The following is a 24,274-nucleotide window of genomic DNA, read 5'->3' as shown; positions in this document are numbered from 1 at the left end:
CTACTGCTTGCGTTGCGCAAGATATTTCATTGACGAATCTCCGCTGACTGATCATTTCCGGACAAAGGTTCACAAACGTAGGGTGAAAGTTCTTGAAGTGTAACGATACAGTTTAGAACAATCGGACAGAGATTCTGGGCGATGCCAGTACGAATCTCCCAAGACAAGGCAAACTGAAACACAGCGTACGTGAAACGATACCTGTGTTGAATCTGGACACAGAATGACTGATTAAAACAGTCATCTCTTTAAGTACCTCAGAAATGTAATCGAAAGGAACGCTCGTCTCCCACTTCGTTGTAACTGTATTTGGGCGCAGTACGTTATTACGCTTGTGCAGCAGTTCGACTATATTTGTAACATAATACTGTACATCTTGATTGCGAGCAAACGTTCCAAGGTGCAGAAAAGTTCAAAAGAGATGTTATGTTACGCAAACCTTAACTCGATATTGACAGCGTCTATCAGTCGTGGAAGAGAGTAAGTTATTAAGAGATGATATAAAAAGTAATTGAGAACTTTTAAGAAATGCAGAAAAAAGCGACTGGTTAGTTTTTGTCGTTGCCAAATGATGGAGACCGTGATACACGGTACATCGAAGAAAGATTTTGTATGGCTTTGGTATCTCACGAACCATCCGACTTTCACAGTGTAACGGAAAACCAACATGATTTGGTGAGATACTGTACTACGTTTGATCACTAACTGGAATTGGAGCAGTTTATGAATTAAAATTGCTACAGCACTTTGATGATTCAGTTCATAAAGCAAGATTTGGAGAGACATGTAGTTCTGACTTTTTGAGGACCATAGTAGTTGAAGAATGTAGAATGAAGCACATTAGTTTAATTTTAGGGTTAATTATAGAACACTGGCGTGTCAGTTATCAGTAACACTTAGTTGGGCTTGCTTCTTTGCCCGCCTGTCACGCAAAGAACATCGTCCCCGGTTCTTATCCAGTAAGGTATTTTACATTAGGTCGATAATAAAGACCCATAAAAAGTAAAAGTTCACCAGTATTGTTTCATACGCGTCAGGCATCTTGCGTGGAAGTGTTTGTGTTAGCTTTAGATTCTGAAAGAACTGAAACCAGATATCCAACGGACATTAAAGATATTGCATGCTTATACAAAGGTCTGGGAATTTTCTTTAAAGTTATGCCTTTCCGTCTTACCCACTCAAGCAATGGGAAATTTGAAGAGAATGTATTCAGATGTTTTCTGTACATAACAAACTTTTCATTGGAGTTGGATATCTTGCACTGTGTGATAATTACATAAGGAAGCGTGTACTTATGCGTTATGAAACACCAAGGGTAAAAAAAAAAAAAAAAAAAAAAAAAAAAAAAAAAAAAAAAAAAAAAAAACTCTTCAGGTTTTGTAAGGAACTAAGATGTCCGTGCCAAGGTTTCTAGGATGTAAATTATGAAACAGACATTTATTCTACTTGAATATTTAATCTGGACTTAAGATACTGAGAATGATATAATTATATAACAAATTATTTAAATAAAATCCACAAATGTATTTTTGACTGGCAATGTGTGTAGCCATTACTATTTCCGTGTGTAAATACAAACGTTTTCCAGAGTAAGAGGACAAAGTCTTCTCTAAAAAAAGAAAAGAAAGAAAGTAGCTCACGCGACAGGATCTCTAACAGCGAAGGACAAGATTCTTGGATCAAACACCCATCCAATGCTCAGCTTTTAACCTGTCACAGTGTTTCGAGATTGAATACCGCACTTTGTGCCTTATGATACGAAGTCTTCTTCGCCATTTAGGGTCTTCGTATCACACGGGAGTCGCTCTAGCCCACAGCAACCGACTGTGCCTTCTGTTAGTACACAGTTTTACTCCCAGCTAACAGCCTTCAGGGACAAGGCATTAACTCGACGATTTCGGACATCATTTTCTCCTTTAAACTATCGAAGGCTTTTTGTAATTATTCTATTTCTATGGTAGAATCAGATATGGGAAGCCATGAAACTAGTGAATACTTTATACAATTCACAAAAACCGGTGGAATTGAAAATCAAAATATACGAATGTTATATAGTGTGTAAGGCAGTGTTTAGCTCGTAACCACTCCTGTGGAAGTTGTATGCTTACTTGGACGCCATGGAATTACAATAAAATCTCAGGACGTAGGCAAAAGAGCGAAGGCGACGAACGACTTAAATAACAAAGGGTGGAAGTAAGAAGGTCTGAGAACTGTGCTATCACGTGGACATTCCGCTTAGTGAGATGCCTCGGTTGGAATAAAACAAAGAGAAAATAAATGAAGGTAGGAAAATTTATAACTTGTTCCATACTGAACCTGAAGGAAGTTCTGGGGAAAAAGTTTAACACTTATACTGTTTCGAATATAGGATTACAAGTGACAGCTGAAGGGAGCACCACAGTTAGGGCTGATCGGTAACCAACACGAAAACAGAATGTGTGAAGAAATTTGTTAGTGTACGCCTCTGTCAACAACGCACTAGAGAAGAACTGAGTATTTGCCATGGCAATACTGGGCAAGGAGGACGTAGAAGTATTTTTAATATAATTATGAGCACGAAAGGTAATAATTATTTGCAACATAAATGCAAAAGCAAGATGATTTAAAAGGATCGGTGAGGACGCGGTGGTATCGTTCCACGAAAAAGGTATCAATGAACTGATAACTCAGGGTCAGTGGAGCAGAGAAGTTACAGAGGCCTGGGGCAACTGCACACAGCAAATCAGTGAAATCGTTGCATTTAACGAATAATAGCAGAAAGTGGCTGAATAGCTACAATTAGTATGCAGTATGTGATTTAGAAACTGCTGAGCGCAAATACCGCTGAAGTGAACAGAGAAACACACAGATTATGCACATTCTGAATGTTGGTTTTAGACTATATTTTTTCACAGTCACCTGGATAGTACTTGACACTTCTCTTTACCACTCTATCAGTAACCTTCACATGATCAATTTTCAAAGATGTATTGCGTATCCTATCTACTGAAAGTAAATAGTTACTGGAGGAGCTCCAGTGAATATTTCACCCAATGGATACTTGAAAATACTCGCTAAGTGTCTTAGTCTCCAAGAAGCTCTTGATAGTAAGCAGTCGATAGTAATCCTGACGCATTGTTTGTTGCTTGTTGCCGGTGACTGGACAGTGTGATGTCATGACCTGAAGTGCATCAACTGCCATTGGATATTGGTATCATAGCCAAAATCGGGCACTACAGTGAATGTGAAAAGACTCATTGGAGTTTGGAAATACTGTCGTTTCAGAAATGTTGTTCGACTGTGATACCTGCCCGAAGGGAAATAATGGTGAGTCGGTTGGTACATCAGTACACACGATGATTAATTTTCCTGAAAGCGTAGTCAGCTGAGACTTTCTCCTAAGGTAACATCAGTTTATTCAGCTATGATTTTGTATAAATGAAGTACAAGAACAATGGCACTTATATAGTGAGTGTCCGTGATTAGGCTCAGTACTACAGTTTCGTATAGATTCTTTCAGCGACGTGAACATGTTTAACAGCCCAATACTATGTAAGAGGGTTGCCCAAACGTAAAATTCCGATCGGTCGCGAAATGGAAAGCACTGGGAAATCCGGTAAAACTTCGCACGGATGTGCTGGGCAGTGTCTCTAGTATGCTCGTCGATCGTGTCGCGTCGCTCTTTTCAGTTTTGAGTGAACAGTGAGCACTTAAAGATGCGTAGGGAATAGCGTCTCCCACGAAGTATGAGGGCCTGGTTAGAGATTTCGCCTGTGTCATGCAGCCCACATAGCACAACTGTCGAGCAGTTCCTTCTTCATGCCTACTCTCGGCCGTACACTGCAGGGGCAATGAAGACGCTCCTGCAGCGTTTCCGATGAGAAGTGTTTGGTCGCCCACAATACAGTCCGTAATTGGCTGCCCCTGAGTCTCATCTCTACTCACAAGAAGCACTGGTTATGAAGACAAAATTTTTCCACAGACAAAGAACTACAGACCAGTGCAGATAACTGGCCAAAAGCTCAGGTGGCTGCTTTCTATGACGAGGATATTCGAAAATTGATAAAACACTACGACAAAACTAGAAGTTGGTGCTTTGACTGTGTAGAGAAGTAGGTGGAAGGTGTACCTAACTGTTATAAATAAAACGTTTCTGTTTTTCACTGTGGTTTCCATTTCGCGACCGATCGGAAATTTCTTTCTGGACAGCCCTCGTAATTTCTAATTTGACGTTTATAATAGTCCAATACCGTATATGCGTTGTCTCGGAACATTTTGTTGATTAGCGGAGTATACATTTTCCTAAAATGGAAGTTTTCTGTGCGCTGTATCGCGTCATATGTATGTGGTAGGCTGCAGGCCCAGAGGATGTCTAGTGCAACAGGCGCCGTGACGTTCGTATTATTCAGTGAAACCTATTTTACAGTACGACGCGGTACCTCACCCAGAAAACGTTTGTATTAACCGACTCTGCCCGCGGAAGACCACACACTTCCAGAGGTGTTCTTGCTACGATGTGAGACGCCATTTATATCACCATTTACAACGAGCGCTCCTTTTGGCTTTTGAAGGAGTGTCGCTACTGCTAGCCAAAAACTTTATTGCACGTGGCGGAGGCTACATGTACATCTAAATGACTATTCTGCAGTTCACTTTTTAATTACTTTTGAATACGTTGTGGGAGTGAACAGTGATCAATGTGTTACAAATATTTACTATCATAAACAGTCTTGATCACAATTTAATTCTTGCTCATTGGTCTGAAGATGACCGCAGTGGTGGTTGAAACCGGTCACCGTAATAAATAAATTATGATCAAGACGGTTTTTGATAGCAAAAATCACTTTATAATGTGAATCTTCAGGTTTCCGCGGCGCAAAGACTGCTCCATTATGTTTCGGGAATGCAGCCGCATAAATTCTGCTTCTTATTCTAATATTTCGGCTGTATACCTTTCAGCCATCTTCAGAGAGAGCCGTACGACTGACGCTCCAGCGCTCGCTCCATCCTTTTAAACTCGCGGACCGCGCCACTGCGCATGCGGCCACAGATAAACAAGGCGCCAGTGATGTTGATCGGCGGCAAAGACGTAACACATGCATGAGTTACGTCTGTGGCTGCGCATTCGATCCATGCTGGGAGGTCGATGTGTTACTGGGAGCTGAACTGTAGCGACGTCTTTGTAAGTTCAATATTGAAACTGCCGGATTCCATGATTTATCTAATGTGAAACCGCTGTCCCTATTAATTAAATTCTTCGCCAAGCGGATTTCAATGGCCTCTTTTACTACGGAGTCCCAGAAAGATGAAACAGAAGTCAGAATTTCGACATTTTCATATACCATAGAGTGACCAGAATCAATACAATGCTCTGCCACAGCCAATCTACTGGGTTGTAAGAGGCGAGTGTACCTGCGATGTTCCGTACACCTCTCTTGGACTGTACAATTCGTTTGTCCGATGTATGAAAGGCCACATTTACGTGGTATCTTGTAAACTCCAGGCTTGCGGAGTAGTAAGTCATCTTTAACGGAACCCAGGAGTGCAGCCGTCTTCGCCGGTGGACGAAAAATCACTTTTACTTTATGTTTAGTGAGGATCCGTCCTATTTTGGATGAAAGGCTTCCCACATACGGCAGGACAGCCATGGATTTAAATGTTTCCTCGTCATCTTCTGCATTCCTTACGGACACCTTAGGTTTTATTTGTAGTGCCTTACGTATCTGTTGTGGAGAATACCCGTTGTCCTCAAAAACTCTCTTCAGATGTAAAAGTTCGTCTTTTAAACTACTTTCATCAGATATGACGTGTGCTCGGTGTACCAAAGTTCTTAGAACACTGCTCGTCTGCGAAGGATGGTGACAGCTATTTGCATGTAAATATAAGTCCCTATGGGTCGGTTTCCGATATACTGCATGACCCAGAGTGCCATCTTCTTTGCGCCGAACGAAGACATCCAAAAATGGAAGACATCCCTCCTTTTCCACTTCCAATGTAAACTGAATTTGTCCATGGATGGAATTCAGATGGTTTAAGAAGTCCTGCAATTTGTCCTCGCCATGAGGCCACACTACAAAGGTGTCGTCAACGTACCTCCAAAAAACTGTAGGCTTCAAACTAGCAGACTCCAGAGCCTTCTCCTCGAAGTCCTCCATAAATAAATTAGCCACCAAGGGTGACAAAAGACTACCCATGGCAACACCGTCAGTCTGTTCAAAAAAGCCGTTATTAAATAAAAAGTGTGTGGAGGTCATCACATGGTGAAACAAAGCTAAAATCTCCTTATCAAAACTTTTTCCAATGAGATCTAAAGATTCAGAGAGAGGTACCTTAGTAAATAGCGACACTACATCAAAGCTGACTAATAGGTCAGAGGTGTTCAGTTTCAAAGATTTTAACTTGCCAATGAAATCTGCAGAGTTCCTTATATGATGATCACATTTTCCCACAAGCGGCTTCAATAGTGACGCCAGGTGCTTGGCACAATCATAGTTGGGAGAACCAATATTGCTCACGATAGGACGTAGAGGAACGTCTTTCTTATGGATCTTTGGGAGTCCATAAAGCCTTGGAGGCACTGCACCACTTGGTTTCAGTCTTCGTATGACTTCCGGTGGAAATGGGGAGGCATTCAAAAGCGACGCCGTCTTCCTTTCCACCTTGTTGGTGGGGTCCTTACTGATCTTCCGGTACATACTATCATTCAGTAAGCTGTATATCTTATCATCGTAGTCGTCACGTGACATTAAAACAGTGGCATTACCTTTATCAGCAGGGAGAACCACCGTTTCGGTATCTTGGCGGAGCATACGTAGTGCAGTCCTCTCTGCCACAGATATATTGCTTCTCTGTGGGAGAGCCTTCATAACAGCTCGACAAGTTTCGCGTCTTATTTCATCTGCAGAATCCGTAGAGAGTGGTCGAACAGCTTCTTCAACGGCACTGATGAATGCAGGTTTAGGCAAAACCTTTGGCGTGGGTGCAAAATTCAGTCCTTTGCTAAGACCATCATCGTATCATCGTCCAAATCTCTACCCGTCATATTAATGACGGAGCGTCGAATGATACTTTCTTGCTGTGGAGATGGCTCAAGTCGGCTGAACTTTGCAGTCTGTCCTGATGTCGCTACCTCACGAACCCAGTCGGATTTGGCCCATGTTGTACCCTCTATCCAGTTCCAAGAGTTGCTGGGTAACTCCACAGACATCTTCAGGTGCAGACGATAAAGGATCCGATTTACACGAAGGAAGCTGGATCTTGTTTCTCAAGAACTTTATCGTTCTGGGGGCTGCTAGAGAGGAGTGCGGTATCATCTGCAAACTGGGCCAACAGCAATTGAGGGAGCAGTGGCATTTCATTGACATAGGTTGCAAGAAACGTTCGTGACAGGACAGATCCTTGAGGTATGCGAGCTCTAAGAAGTTCCACACTGGACCTTTAACTCTCAACTTTTGCCATTATGGGCTGTCGGTGAGGAAACTTTCTGTAATCCGAAAAAGTCACGTGATAGCGATAGAGATGGGGGTAGTATCGAATACACAACGTGTAAAAGGGTAGTGCACCGTCCGAGCTGTCATTTGTATTGATGTCATTCACGTGAAATGTTTCCGATCTGATTATGACAGTGTGATGGGAATTAACAGAAGTACATCTACATATACATCCACCATACGGTGGTACCTCGTACCACAACTAGCATCTTCTCTCCCTCTTCCATTCCCAAACAGAACGAGGGAAAAATGACTGCTATATGCCTCTGTACGAACCCTAATCTCTCTTATCTTATCTTTGTGGTCTTTCCGCGATATATAAGTTGGCGGCAGTAAAATTGTACTGCAGTCAGCTCAAATGTTGGTTCCCTACATTTCCTCAGTAGCGATTCACGGAAAGAACGCCTCCTTTCCTCCAGAGACCCCCACCCGAGTTCCTGAAGCATTTCCGTTACACTCGTTTGATGAACAAACCTACCAGTAACAAATATAGCTGCCCGCCTCTGAATTGCTTCTGTGTCCTCCCTCAATCCGACCTGACAGCGATCCCAAACGCTCGAGCAGTACTCAAGAATAGGTCGTATTAGTGTTTTATAAGCGGTCTCCTTTACAGATGAACCACATCTTCCCGAAATTCTATCAATGAACCGAAGACGACTATCCGCTTTCCCCACAACTGCCATTACATGCTTTTCCCACTTCATATCGCTCTGCAATGTTACGCCCAAATATTTAATCGACGTGACTGTGTCAAGCGCTACACTACTAATGGAGTATTCAAACATTACGGGATTCTTTTTCCTATTATCTGCATTAATTTACATTTATCTATATTTAGAGTTAGTTGCCATCCTTACACCAATCAAAAATCCTGTCCAAGTCATCTTGTATCCTCTTACAGTCACTCAACGACGACACCTTCCCGTACACGACAGCATCATCAGTAAACAGCCGCACATTGCTATCCACCCTACGCAAAAGATCATTTATGTAGATAGAAAACAACAGCGAACCTACCACACTTTCCTGGGGCACTCCAGCTGATCCCCTCACCTCCGATGAACACTCAGCAGCGAGGACAACGTACTGGGTTCTATTGCTTAAGAAGTCTTCGAGCCACTCACATATTTGGGAACCAATCCCATATGCTCCCACCTTAGTTAAGACTCCGAACGCGGAGTGGTTGTAGGAGCTAGAAGCTTGGGACACTCCATTCTGGAAATCGTTACATCCACAGTGGCAAGAGAGTACCGAGATAACCAAACACCAGGCGTTACTTCTCACCGCGGACAACGCAGTCGCCGACGGCCTTCACTTAACACCCGAACTCAGCACCGTTTGACTAGAGTTGTCAGTGCTATCAGACAAGCAACAGTGCGTGAAATATGTGCAGAAATCAATTTGGGGTATATACGACGAACGTATCGGTTAGAACAAGGCTGAGAAATTTGACGTTAATGCGGTGTGCCAGCAGACGACCGACGTGAATGCCTTTGCTAACACCACGACATCGCCTGCAGCGCCTCTAGTCTGTTCGTGACCAAATCAGTTGGGCCATAGACGACTGGAAAACCGTGCCCTGATCAGGTGAGTTCCAATTTCAGTTGGTAAGAGCTGAAGGTAGGGCTCGAGCGTAACACAGACCGAAGTTTCCATAATGAGAGTTCCACTCTGCAGCGGAGTGTGTGCTGATATGAAACTTGGCAGATTAAAGTTATGTGCCGGACCGAGACTCCAACTCGGGACCGTTGCCTATGGGGGGAAAGTTCTCGGTGCGTCACATTGTTTTAATCTGCCAGGAAGTTTCATATCAGCGCACACTCCGCTGCATAGTGAAAATCTCGTTCTGGAAACGTGTCTCCGCAGTTTTCTTTCTTCCAGGAGCGCCAGTTCTGCAAGGTTCACAGAGAGCTTCTGCGAAGTTGGGAAGGTAGCAGACGAGGTACTGGCAGATGTAAAGCCGTGAGTCGTGCTTGGGTATCTCAGCTGGTAGAGCACTTGGCCGTGAAAGGTAAAGGTCGAGAGTTAGAATCTCGGTCCGGCACACAGTTTTAATCTGCCAGTAAGTTTCAGACCAAAGAAGTTAACAAGGCACAGTGAAACTGGTGGCGGCTCATAATGGTGTGGGCTGATTGGAATTGATTATGTTCGGCTACGTGAAGACCATTTGTAGCCATTTATGGACTTCGCGTTCACAAACGACGATGGAATTTTTATGGATGACAATGCACTATGTCACCTGGCTCAGCTGTTCGCGATTTGTTTGAAGAACATCCTGGACCAATCGAGCTAGTGATTTGTCGACCCAGCCCGCCTGACATGAATCCCATGGAACCTTCATTGTATACAGGGTAGTCCATTGATAGTGACCGGGCGAAATATCTCACTAAATAAGCATCAAACGAAAAAACTACAAAGAACGAAACGTGTCTAGCTTGAAGGGATAACCGGATGGCGCTATGGTTAGCTCGCTAGATGGAGCTGCCATAGGTCAAATGGATATCAACTGCCTTTTTTTAGAATATGAACCGCCATTTTTTATTACATATTCGTGTAGTACGTAAAGAAATATGAATGATTTAGTTGGACGACCTTTCTCGCTTTCTGATAGATGGCGCTGTAATAGTAACAAACGAATAAGTACGTGGTATCAAGTAATTTTCCGCCAGTGCGGGCGGTATTCGCTTCGTGATACATTGCCCGTGTTAAAACGGACCATTTACCAATTGCGGAAAAGGTCGATATCGTGTTGATGTATGGCTATTGTGATCAAAATGCCCAACGGGCGTGTGCTATGTATGCTGCTCGGTATCCTGGACGACATCATCCATGTGTCCGGACCGTTCGCCGGATAGTTACGTTATTTAAGGAAACAGGAAGTGTTCGGCCACGTGTGAGACATCAACCACGACCTGCAACAAATGATGACGCCCAAGTAGCTGTTTTAGCTGCTGTCGCGGGTAATCCGCACATCAGTAGCAGACAAATTGAGCGAGAATCGGGAATCTCAAAAACGTCGGTGTTGAGACTGCTACATCAACATCGATTGCACCCGTACCATATTTCTATGCACCAGGAATTGCATGGCGACGACTTTGAACGTCGTGTACAGTTCTGCCACTGGGCACAAGAGAAACTACGGGACGATGACAGATCCTTTGCACGCGTTCTATTTAGCGACGATGCGTCATTCACGAGCAGCAGTAACGTAAACCGGCATAATATGCACTATTGGGCCACGGAAAATCCACGATGGCTGCGACAAGTGGAACATCAGCAACCTTGGCGGATTAATGTATGGTGCGGCATTATGGGAAGAAGGATAATTGGCCCCAATTTTATCGATGGCAATCTAAATGGTGCAATGTATGCTGATTTCCTACGTAGGGTTCTGCCGATGTTACTACAAGATGGGTCACTGCATGTCACAGTGGCGATGTACTTCCAACATGAAGGATGTCCGGCACATAGCTCGCGTGTGGTTCAAGCGGTATTGAATAGCATATTTCATGACAGGTGAATTGGTCGTCGAAGCACCATACCATGGCCCGCACGTTCACCGCATCTGACGTCCCCGGATTTCTTTCTGTGGGGAGAATTGAAGGATATTTGCTATCGTGATCCACCGACAACGCCTGACAACATGCGTTAGCGCAATGTCAATGCATGTGCGAACATTACGGACGGCGAACTACTTGCCGTTGAGAGGAATGTCGTTACACGTATTGCTAATTTCTTTGAGGTTGACGGACATAATTTGGGCATTTATTGCATTAATGTGGTATTTACAGGTAATCACGCTGTAACAGCATGTCTTCTCAGAAATGATAAGTTCACAAAGGTACATGTATCACATTGGAACAACCGAAATAAAATGTTCAAACGTACCTACGTTCTGTATTTTAATTTAAAAAACCTACCTGTTACCAACTTTTCGTCTAAAATTGTGAGCCATACGTTTGTGTATATTACAGCGCCATGTATCACCAAGCGGAAAAAGTGGTCCAACTAAAACATTAATATTTCTTTACGTACTACACAAATATGTAATAAAAATGGCGGTTCATATTTTTAAAAAACGCAGTTGATATCCGTTTGACCTATGGCAGCGCCATCTAGCGGGCCAACCATAGCGCCACCTGGTTTCCCCCTTCAAAGTAGACAAGTTTCGGTCTTTATAGTTTTTTTTCGTTTTACGCTTATTTCGTGAGTTATTTGGCCCGGTCACTGTCAATGGACCACCCTGTATAATCGAGAGGTCAGGTCGAACACAAAATCTTACACCGGCAACACTTTCTCGGTTATGGACGGCTATTGAAACAGTGTGGCTCATTATTTCTGCAGGGGACCATCAACAGCATGTTGATCCATACACCGCCGCGCAACGCACTACACCGGGAAAAAGGGGGGTCGGATGCTGTAGTAGGAGTTGTCCCATGACTCTTGTCACGTCGGTGCGTTTACACAGTTGCCACAGCGCAACCTTTTCCGCAACGTGACTGCATCGAATCATAGAAGATTACTTGCCGGAGCTATAAGCAGATCGTCTGGTAATGTCACTGGATGCAGAACTTCGAACGCTTCGTCACGACTCCATCCACACCTCAAACGGTCCGTAGACTTGGTCGTTGGTCCATTGCAGACTTCCAGATTGCACACAACATGTGTGCTCGTTTAACGTGCTCTATTCGCCGGGGGAACGATTTTAATTCGTTAACAAATGAAATTCCCGGTTCTGCCACCTTAGTACTCCAAACTAAAAATCGGATGTTGGAGACACTGTCTTTTACATTGAGACTGCATCAAGTTGTGATGATAGCAGTCACCTGTTTAATGATGTCCAATAGGTCTGACGTTAGGTTGTCCACAATGAAATGAATTAACCCTGTTTCAATTTCTGAATTATTTTCTTAGCCCCTATTCCATGGAAATTCCCAGCTGTCTCACATCCCGACAGAACGTGTGCTGCAAGAAGGTTAGTGCAAATATCAGCATGCTTCGATGCTATTGTTCAACACCAACACAAGTTTTGCACAGGCTGTTTGGCTCCAGGGTTATCCTGCTTGCTATTCACTATCAGCATAGTTGTGAAACAGAAGAGCATCAGTGTCGTGTGACATCACCTTAATTCCCCCTTGCCAGCCGTAATGTCCTTTGAACGACTGTAACATCCGCGTCCTCATTTTCGATGTACAAGTCTGTTCTTAGCTTTGACTCTTCGTCTGTTGCTTCAGTGGGCACACAGTCTCTACCGGTGAGAACGGGCTCATGGGCTTTTTGATAGAAAAGCGCCACTCAGCCAGATGTTTACCTATAATGTCATACAATTGCAGTTTCTTTTCAGTCAGCAGAGATAGAGCTGAATGCCGTGTGAATTGATGTTTTCTCGTCACATATCAAACCTCCCGCATTTAACCAGTTAGGCTTTTGATACTGTATGTGTTGTATCGATCAAATATCAAGTATACGCCTGAGTATTCCAGCTTGCTATTCACAGAATAATTACCCTTTCGAACAAAGTCAAGGACTGTCCCATTTGTAGGCCATACGATTGTGCAGAATACAGCACAGCCACCAATGACAAATGTGTCAATTGAAGGCATAAACTCCGAAAATGCGTTCGGAGATGACAAATGTGTATGGTTGCTCCAGTGGCCAGCAGTTCCTTCGACTGTGATTTGGCACTGAATCTAATCTGCTCATCATCTCTGAAGAGAGCGGTGGAGAAGTGTGCCTGTTCGCACTTCAGCAAGTCTGCAACATCAATCGATCTACGAGTAGCTTATATCAAGCAAATTTCCCGTGTATAAATCAATGGTGTACCGGATACGAACTCTGTACCGATATTCATGTTTTCCATCATGACAAATAGCGTTACAACCTTTATCGGGATTGGGTTGTGGAATCCTCCTGGCCAAGTTCCTTCGAATGTCTGCATCTGCTGCCTCCTGATGGAAACTGGTTGCTCCACATTAACTGTAAAAGATGCAACACTGCATCTCATAATGGTTATTATTTCAACAGGATGTTGAAGAAAGCAGAGGGGATCGATGCAATGAGAGAGTGTATTACGTATCTTTTCACGATCTAAATGGTCTGATTTCTTCGTAGATCAGTATCTTGCCGTGTGAAATGTGCGGACCTTCTTGGATTGGCATTAGCACACATTTCGTCTACGTCTGTGCCCAATTGACTGCAGACGTGGAAACTGTAGGCGCATCTTTTCACCTTACGCGGATTAGGAGTTTGACCCACAATGCCACCTTGACCCTTTCCGTATCGCACGAATGTAGTTTCAGTGAACATGTCGCTCCAAGTAGCATTCCAGTATGCCTACTTGTGGCACGTCACATGCTTTCACTTCTGAAGTTTCTGCAAGATATGGGCTGGTAACTTTTCCATTGATCTCAAAATATTAGTTGAAGTGGTTAGCTGCAGAAAAGTAGAGTAGCTTTTCCTCTGCTGCGCAGAGATGTGGAGGAGAATCTCATCCTCGTTCGGTTCTAATGAAGACCACAATTATGAACACAGGTTTGATAAGACAGTCTACCCGCAACGTAGTTATTTTGCTGACTGCCGCTTTCGTTTGTATAGTCACTGAAATTTCTGCATAGGTACTAATCGTTTCATCCTTTTAAATATAAAAAAGCAGCTGCTCGGTTACAATTACTAGATCACGGATACTCTGTGGAATTTTCTGTAACGCCAGCATGTCAGTGAAGGCGCCCAATGCATATTTCACAAACTACTGAAGACACTGTTTGCTACAAGAGTTCCGACACAAGCTCGGCAGCTCTATAGGGTGTCCATCGCTCCTAACCGGAGAACAAACAGATAAGGCCATGTAAATCCAACAGCAACTCGGTATAATCCCTGATTTGCTATAAACACAGCATATTCTTGGTCTGCACCAGTTGCGAGTAGTTTGGCCTCCATCACAGTGGTGAGCACGGTGTCGGCGTCTGTAGGTATTATGTTGATAAGGCGTGTACACTGATAATCCAAAACGTTATGAGCACTGCCCACCGAGAGGTTGGACGCCAGCTGGTGACGCTGCAGGTACGGGACGCGCTATGAAAAATATGTAAGCGCAGCCGAGACGGATGGAGGTCATCCTAGCGAATATATGGGCTAGAGATGGGGAAAACCAATGAGATGAGCGACTTAGTCAAAGGACAGATTATTATTACGCAAACCCTGTGAACGTGTGCCTCGAAACCGGCGATGGTGGTCGAATGTTCATGTGTTACCGTCGTGAGCATCTACGGAAAGAGGTAAAATGACAGTGAAATTACCATTCGGCGGTAAATGGTTGTACATCCACGATTCTATTCAGAACGTGCGGTTCGAAGGTTTGTCTGCTCCATAAAGTAGGATAGATGGTGATCTGTGGCACCTCAGCTGAAAGAGAACAATGCTGGTGCAACCACAAGCGTTTCGGAGCGCACATTGCTTTCAGCAGTATAACTGACCGTTTTCGAAGCCGAGCAGTGCTATAGTGGTATTGAGGAGCGTGACACTGAACTCACGTTGGTGTCTCGGCGACCAAATTCGACTGATGTCACTGAAATTCGCCTGATGTAAATCCTATGGCTCCCATCTGGGTCGTTATCGGGCGCCATTACCGCTATGCAAATCAGCGGCCAGTTATTGACGCGAGTTAGATGTGCGTAGACATCTAATCCCATATATCTCCACAAACGCACCAACAAATTTTCGGATCCGGGATACGCAAAATCAGTGTTATATGTTGTTCCAGATGCGGACAAATAAGGTATTAAGCAGGTGGTCATAATCCAGAATGAGATTTTCACTGTGCAGCGGAGTGTGTGCTGATATGAAACTTCCTGGTAGATTAAAACTGTGTGCCGAACCGAGACTCGAACTCGGGACCTTTGCCTTTCACGGGCAAGTGCTCTACCATCTGAGCTACCCAAGCACGATTCACTCCCCGTCCTCACAGCTTTACTTCTGCCAGTACCTCGTCTCCTACCTTCCAATTTTTACAGAAGCTCTCCTGCGAACCTTGCAGAACCAGCACTCCTGAAAGAAAGGATACCGCTAGGGCATGGCATAGCCACAGCCTGGGAGATGTTTCTAGAATGAGATTTTCACTTGCCCGCGATACGCAAAGGTCCCGAGTTCGAGTCTCGGTCCGGCACACAGTTTTAATCTACCAGGAAGCTTCAGGTGGTCATAATGTTTTGGATCATCAGTGTATGGGCTGCAACGGTCACAGGCCTTATTGCACATCCTCGTTCTCGACACACATAGAGTCTTGAATTCATTGAACCAACGGCACATAGGAACTGGTGCTCTGCGAACGGATAATTATTTCTTACATTTCCAGTATCTGTTGGTTCAATCCTGTTTCTATCGCTTCAATTTGTGGCACTGGCGGTTTCCTAGTACGATAATATCTCACGACGTCAGTAACAACAGGTTTTTGATGCTTTTCCTTTATTACATTAGGAATGGTTTTCCCTGGTTTAGACACTGTAGCACTATTCCTAGAAGTGAAAGTCTTGGTTACAAGAAGTGTCATGGAGTGGATTACTGTTAGACCGTTTGGTTATGAAATCGAGCAATCGAAATTATCTGCCACCGTCTGCAAGAGAGCTCCGTTATTACCAGAGAAACAGCCCCGAATATCGGCCAACTTCGTCATATGAGCAGCACACTCCTGTGATATGGTCGGGTAACGTGCTGTAGCACCTGTAATCATACGTGCGACTGCGACTGAAAGCAGGGTGCCACCGAGTTTTCGTGGACATACGATACGTGGGAGCAGTTCCAGCGGGAAAGTACTCTCTTCAGGGGGCACTAGTTTTATATTTATTTCCACTCTGTGTTTATCAGTGCAGTTTGCTGGTTTCAGTGAAACAAGTATTCTTGCACAGTCCAAAAGTACGAGTACTGCGAAATACAAGTACGTACGAGATCCCACAACTGGCCAGTAACACAACATCGCGACCGAAGTCTACGAACTTTTTAAGTTCAGCCATACACTGCAGAGGGCCAACACTCTACCATATGTATACTTACTGTAAATGTCGACTGAATCCCTAATCCGTGATTGATCACTGTTCATCTCCTGGATCACACGTCTCAATGCGTCATCATCGTCCTCCTCTTCCCTCTTGGCTTCTGCAGGTGCAGCCGGTCGCAGTGGCCGAGCGGTTCTAGGTGCTTCAGCCCGGAGCCGCGCGACTGCTACGGTCGCAGGTTCGAATACTGCCTCGGGCATAGATGTGTGCGGTGGCCTTAGGTTAGTTAGGTTTAAGAAGTTCTAGGGGACTGATAACCTCAGATGTTAAGTCCCATAGTACTCAGAGCCATCTGAACCATTATTTTCTGTAGGTGCGGCAACATTAACGTTCTCATGAATTCGCGTCTGAGTTATCATGGCAACTAACCTCTGCTGCATGCAAAGCACTATAGCTCCCATAACTCTAATGCTGAGTTCAACCAACGGTTTGTCACCCCTTTCGTTGCGTTTATCGAGTATACGAGGGCTGTCCAGAAAGTAAGTTACGATTGATCGCGAAATGAAAATCACAGTGAAAATAAGAAATGTTTCATTTGTAACAGTTAGCTACACCTTTCAGCTACTTCTCTGCGTAGTCGCCGTTCTGACTCAGACATTCGTCGTAGCGTTCTACCAACTTTCCAGTACCCTCATCGTAGAAGGCAGCCGCCAGTGCTTTCCGCCAATTCTCTACGCTCGCCTAAAGCTCGTGGTCTGTGCCAAAATGTTGTTTTCATAGCCAGCGGTTCGTTTGAGCAGAGATGAAACTCAGTGGGAGACAATTAGGGGCTGTATTGTGGGTAACGAAAGATTTTCAATTGAAACGATGTAGGAACATCTTCATTGCCCCTGCAGAATGATGCTGAGAATTGTCTTGAAGAAGAAACCGCACGACAGTTATGTAATGTTGGTAGCTTAGCTTCAGGGGAAAATTCTCACCAGGCCCTCGTACTTGGCGGGAGACACTATTTTCTATAACATCTTTACGCCCTCACTAAGAGCTCAGGAATGAAAAGAGCGACATAATTCTACCTAGAGTCATACTAGAGACACTGCCCAACACATCTTTGCAAAGCTTTATCGGATTTTCATAGTCGTTTCCATTTCGCGACCGATCGTAACTTACTTTCTGGACAGCCCTCGTAGATTGCTTGAAATTTTTTTTTTACCTTGACCACGATCAACTGCCCTGCACAATTATACTGCTTCCCACCCATCACGATGTTTGCCGTGCCTTTCCAGTATACGATGCAGAAGAAATTCAAAATCCGGAAGTTCGGAACAGCGATGTTTTTCTAGTGGTCCTCTCCCAGATTCTCTTTCAATTCTGTGTTCGTTTAGAAACTTCTTGATACGCCGTTTTGACGTATACGTCGATACACATTCTTTAAATTGGCATATTTGAATCAGCCTGCAGTTGTTCGTGGAGATCAATGTGCCCAGTCTCTCCTCTCGTCTTACTTTCGGTGATGATCAAGTGGATTCTCTTGGCGCTTGCAGTAACCAAATGGTTCAAATGGCTCTGAGCACTATGGAACTCAACATCTGAGGTCATCAGTCGTCTACAACTTAGAACTACTTAAACCTAACTATCCTAAGGACGTCACACACATCCATCCCCGAGGCAGCATTCGAACCCGCGACCGTAGCAGTCGCGCGGTTCTGGACTGACGGGCCTACAACCTCTCGACCACCGCGGCCGGCGTTTGCAGTAACGAACAATTCTAACTCTGATCAACACAGGAATTCGGGAGCATTTTTGAAATACCTCTTACACACCTTTACAGTTCTACACTATCTCCAGTCAGCAAAAGAAAAAGGAATTATTTAATCAACATGAGGAAATAATCAGCTTTCTATTGTAAAGTCAAATGTAAACCATCAGAAAAATGTACGTAACCGTATTCTACTGTCTACCTAAAATTACCCAGCAATGCCAAAGCTGCACTCTGTAGATTCTGTTTATTTGCGTACTTCATGAGCGGATTCCAAGATAAAACTTTGGGTGCAACTTATTTCCACGTCCTAGGTTTCTGCCACCAGACTGTACTTTAAGCACTCTCTTTAGCAGACCTGTTTCACCTTATAGCATTCTGCCAATAAAACGCAGACTTCAGTCAACCTTCGCATAAACATTATTTACGGGATCGTTCCAGTTTAAGCTGTTGTAATTTTAATTCCTAAGTATGTAGTTGAACTGACAGACTATAGATTTGTACGATTTATCGTGTAACGGAAATTTAACCGATCCCTTTTCGCACTCAAGTGGATGTGCCGCACATTTTTTATTATTTACAGCCAATTGCCACAACACACATATCTTGTCTAAATCATTCTACAGTTGGTTTTGATCATGTGATGAGTTCACTGGCGGCAAATAACAGCATAATCTGCAATCTAAGATGGCTGCTTATAGTGCCACCGAAGTCATTTATACTATGTGTAAGGGATATAAGTGTAGGTATTTCCATTGGTGACTCAGCACGTTGTACTGTACAACATTCCATCAGTGTTTACTTCATTTGCAGATTAACAATTATAGCTATTAGGAGAAGCATGTTTTTAGGTTGGTTAGTATCTCCAAGTACATGTAGCAAGAGCGAACCATTAATACTCACTTTCTCGTGGGCAGAAGGTCACTTGTAGAAATAAGGACACGTGGATTCAATGACACAGTTAAACTTTTGTGTACTTATCTTGTACGTTATCCTAAATAATTTTAATTATAGATAACATTATGTTCTTCTTTTAGTGCAGTAGACTCAGGATATGTACATTTACACTCCCCAAAAATTTGAATACTCTATTCGAGGTGGTTTCTGAGATTTAGGGAAAAATGATACAGGAAATGTAAATTTTAACTAATGGCTTCTAAAGTTTCAAAAGACTGTAACACACCTAATATATGCTTCATTTTTTTTATTCTTAGTCACTCAGAAGTACCCTGCACCATACTGTATATCATCCTAATGGTCATTTTCCAAGTTTTTTCTTCTTTTCTTCTTTCTGGATTCCTTAACGGCCAACTGAGCTGCATACTCTGCTTCAACAAGTTCTCTGATGCAGTTTGCTCCAGGATTAATTCCCTTATGCTGTAGCACTTCCACTATACCAATGTTGCTATACTTAAAAGCAGTAACAGCATCACTGACCCCCCCCCCCCCCCCCCCCCCGCCACAACTTTAGTGTCTTAATTCCAACAGAAACATTTTTTGTAAGCGAGTCCATATAAGATTATTGAACGAATCATTGGGATTTTGAGACTGACCATGCAGACACTTTTTCATTGATTTAGGATTTGCCAGGTCTCTGTAAGAAGGTTTTATGACGTCCACGACTGCCGCTGGGATGGAATGTTTAAGGCTGTATGAACTGTTTGAGTACTGGGCATTGCGATAGTTGCACCATGAATCAGGTCCAGAAGGGCACAGGTGGTGTACTGGTTATTCAACAGTTGGCAGTCTGTGGAATAAGGTAGCCCATACTGCCTGCTTCATTTTCAACAAATCCTCAGCATTATTTCTAATGACAGTCCCATAATACTGCTGTAGTTCACCAATCATTTTGTCTGTCATCCTGCCTCTTATGGTTGTACCATCAGAAAGATTCTAGTCTCTCAAATTTTGTTTCAGCTTCCTCAGCCCGGTGCCCATATTCTTCTGGACATCACCAACACTGTTAACCTTTATAACACAGCAATCAATAGCCTTCTATATCAAAAATTACCGAATGTATTAGATCTTGAAGTAATGCATGTATAAATTTTAACATTTTCAACCGGTGTAAATTATATTTAAAAAAATTAAACTAAATATTTCCTATGTGATTTTATCTGGGATATATGTATCATTTTGTTCTGAAAATTGCAAATTATATAATGAGATAAAAATCCGAAATTGTGAAAATTTTTTTTCCTTTCTAACTCCCCTTAATTTGATCCGTCAATGGTTTTATAATTCCCAATCTCGTGGACATGTAACAAATTCAATGAAAGTTTCATTAATTCCTTGTAACATTAATATCAGTCATTGACCACAAAAATTGTTACCTCAGCATTTAAAAGGTCTGTTCATAGTTCACCTGGCACCGTCCTTTAAACGGTTGCCATTGAACAGGGATTTCGAAATGGAAATGGATTAATAATTGCTTGATAACTGGGAAAATTTATCCGAAATAGTAGTTGAGAAAATTTTTAAGGTAATTTATGAATAGAGATATTTTTCAATATGTCAAGAAGCTTCGTTTTTCCTCATAAATTCCGAAGATTAGATGTACATACGGGAAAATTCCATTCATTCGACGTAGCAGATGCCGTTTCTATTTCTGTTTCCCGTGGCTGTGTGACAAATGCCTTCCTGCAATATGTAATGTCGAAACCGCATCCGTCGATTAGTCGTTGATTACCCTCGTAATCTGGCTTGTTATAATTCATGGTATTATTGAATAAAGTTGTTTACACGTTCATTTATCGATGTCTGACTAGGGCTTTCCAAGCACATCCCTCGTCCATGAAACTTACGGCTGCAGATGGAGGCGACCTGGTGCAAAGCAGTTCTAGGCACTTTACCTGATATCGGGTGTAAGTGATTTCGGAAATCACGACAGGCATACATTTGCGGGAAAAGTTTTGCATTTTGTCATTTACTTCTCTATAGTTATGAATATAATTTTTGTTGAGATAGTAAAAAATAGCAAACAACCAAATAACTGAATGTGCAATAAAATTTTATGCAAATACAAGTACCTTTTCATAATTTTACTTTTCAAATGAAACGTATATGAAGTAATGTGACTAGCGTTCAAAGAAATATAAATTACCGATCAGTCTATTAAGTAGCCTGAACGCCAACCACATGATCGCACCCGTTTCGTACTCACGGTCGCAACACACCGGTACGTCATACACGCTTACGAAATCCCTTGCAATTTTCTCGAAACTGCTTAAGTACTACGCCTTTCTAATTGCTCCGCGGCCGCTTACCAACATGGTACGAGGTCCGAAGATGGTCAATAACTGACCGAAACCGGTAACCACCAAAATAAAGGTTCCTTGCGGTTGAGACTGTTTATGTTCATTTTGAAATAGTCAGGAAAACCGCTGTTCTTCACGAGAAATGTTCTCAAAGTGACAGATATCAAGAACTAGTTACAATAGTTGCGGGCCACGTTGCTTCAGTAGAGGAAACGACACATTTATGGCTATCTTCCCAACCGAATCCGTGGACGCACTGAGGTCAAACTGTGCGCAACGTAATAGTGACAAGTACGCTCGTACTGACGAGTTCAATGTAAATAAAATCGAGCTTGTAATCACCGAAATATAAACATGAAAAATAGTTTTGCATCCACAAGTTCATCAAGGCACTGTTGATCCAAAATGTCCCACTCCTCAACGGCGATTAGGCGTAGATCCCTCAGAGTGGTTGATGGGTGACGTCGTCCGTAAACGGTCATTTTCATTTTATCCCAGGCATGTCGATAGGGTTCATGTCTGGAGAACATGCTGGTCATTCTTGTCGAGCAATGTCGCTATCCTGAAGGAAGTCATTCACAAGATGTGCATGGTTGGGGCGCGAATTGTCGCCCGTGAAGACGAATGCCCCGGCAATATTATGCCGATATGATTGCACTATCGGTCGGAGGACGCTATTCATGTATCGTACAGCCATTACGGCGCCTTCGGTGACAACCAGCGGCGTACATCGGCCCCACATAATGCCACCCCAAAACAGCCGGGAACCTCCATCTTGCTGTACTCGCTGGACAGTGTGAAGGCTTTCAGCCTGACCGGGTGGCCTCCAGACACTGTCTCTCTGCATCTCCTCCATGTCCGAACAACATAGCTTTTGTTCACTTCGAGACGTCGGGACACCTCCCTTGTTGAGAGCCCTACCTGGCACAAAGTAAGAATGCGGACGCGATCGAACCGCGGTATTGACCGTCTAGGTTTGGTTGAACTACAGACAACACGAGCCATGTACCTCCATCTTGGTGGGATGACTGGAACTGATCGGCTGTCGGACCCCCTCCGTCAAATAGCCGCTGCTCATGCACGTTTGTTTACAACGTTGGGAGGGTTTAGTGACATCTCTGAACAGTCAAAGGCACTGTGTCTGTGATACAATAACCACAGTTCACGTCTGTCTTCAGGAGTTCTGGGAACCGTGGTGATGCAAATCTTTTTTGGATGTGTGTAGTATAGTATCTTTTCAGAAAGTGAATTGTCATTTAGTATGCTGTGTCGGCGGTTGCTGCGCAAACACCGTTTCGACGTATGCGTACTCCATAATTACTCTATCACGGAAACATTAGAGGTTACACTCGTCTGGAATGAGATGTTCTCGGGGGTGGCCACTGGCTTCAGTGTGGGGCGGCGGCGGGGTGTGTGGACTGCTGTGGCCTGTTGTGAACCACTGAGGGCTGCGGCGGGACGAAGCATGTCCGCCGTTTCTACGTCCCCGTTTTAATACATACGTACATGCCGTGTAAGTCTAGGGACTGATGACCTCAGCAGTTTGGTCTCTTAGGAATCCACACACAGACACACGATCGCGGCGCAACATCGCACCTCGCGTATACAGACTATTGCTATGGGCGAAGGAAGCCATTAGTGGCAGAAACTATCCTAATACCGTATAGGTATCTAATGAACTACCTTCTGATCTGTAGTGTGTGGCACTCATTGGTTCAAAGAATTAGTATTTTAACTTTTTAAATTCAACCAACAGAGGGAATGTAGAATTATTTTCAGTGATAAATCGGTAAGCGTATGTTGTTACACGTCACTAGAGGGGGAAGTAACAGCCTGTGCATCCTTTTCAGTAGCCGAGGGTGGTAACGTACATGACGGTAGGCCATGAAATGGACAGTTCGAATTCTTTATATGAGCGTCTGGTGTATGTTCTTTGGGACATGTCCGGAAGAACAGACACCACGAAGAATAAGCAGATGTGACACATTACAAGTAAACTGAAGGTGTAGAGGGAGAGAAGGAATAGGAATGGGAGGGGATCAATGCTGTCAGTGCAGTGGTTAACGCAACTGCCAAGTAAGCAGGAGGTCCCAGGTTCGAATCCCAGTCCAGTACACATTTTCACTCGTCGTCGCTGTTTCTGCGTAACGTCGCGATGCAGCTGACAGCAGTGAGCCCCTCCCTTTTCTTTCTCCCCCTCTCCACCTTCAATTTACGTATAAAGTTATAATTCTATTATAAAAAGAAATTTTCATCTCTGTCAGGAGACCCTAAATCTGGAGTGATCATTGTGAGGAGGGCACTTTGGTTTTTAACCATCAGATTCACCGCCAGTGTCTCGACTATCTCATGGAGTGAGGTTAACGAGTATGTCTGCAGTGGTCCATTTGTCCTAAGCAGCAGTTACGTTCGATCACAATAGAACAGCGCCAGCTTCCGCCGTCTGCCTTCTGCATGCTTTAGTTTTTGGGAACAGAAACACGACAATAAGCTCAGCACGCGTTCACCGTATCTCTGTATATAAAAGGCCGTGTCGTGACTGACTGCCTGAATGACTCATCATCGTCCAGTACAAATAGCTAACGACAGAAGCTTGAAATTTGGAGAAGGTGTGGATCTTATGATTTAGGTGTTGTTTAAGAAGTGATTTTCCGAAATTGCAACCCTAAGGGGGTGAAACAGAGGATGAGATTTTGTATCAAAATATTTTATTACGAAACCATTTTTAAAGCTAAATCTATGAAAATTTAAATTTGGCTTTTCAATTGCAAATAAAAAAGTAGTGTTTCACCGTCCTTGAAAATT

This window comes from Schistocerca americana, chromosome 6, assembly GCF_021461395.2.
Source record: "Schistocerca americana isolate TAMUIC-IGC-003095 chromosome 6, iqSchAmer2.1, whole genome shotgun sequence".
NCBI lineage: Eukaryota > Metazoa > Arthropoda > Insecta > Orthoptera > Acrididae > Schistocerca > Schistocerca americana.
Note: the sequence above shows the minus strand (reverse complement) of the source record.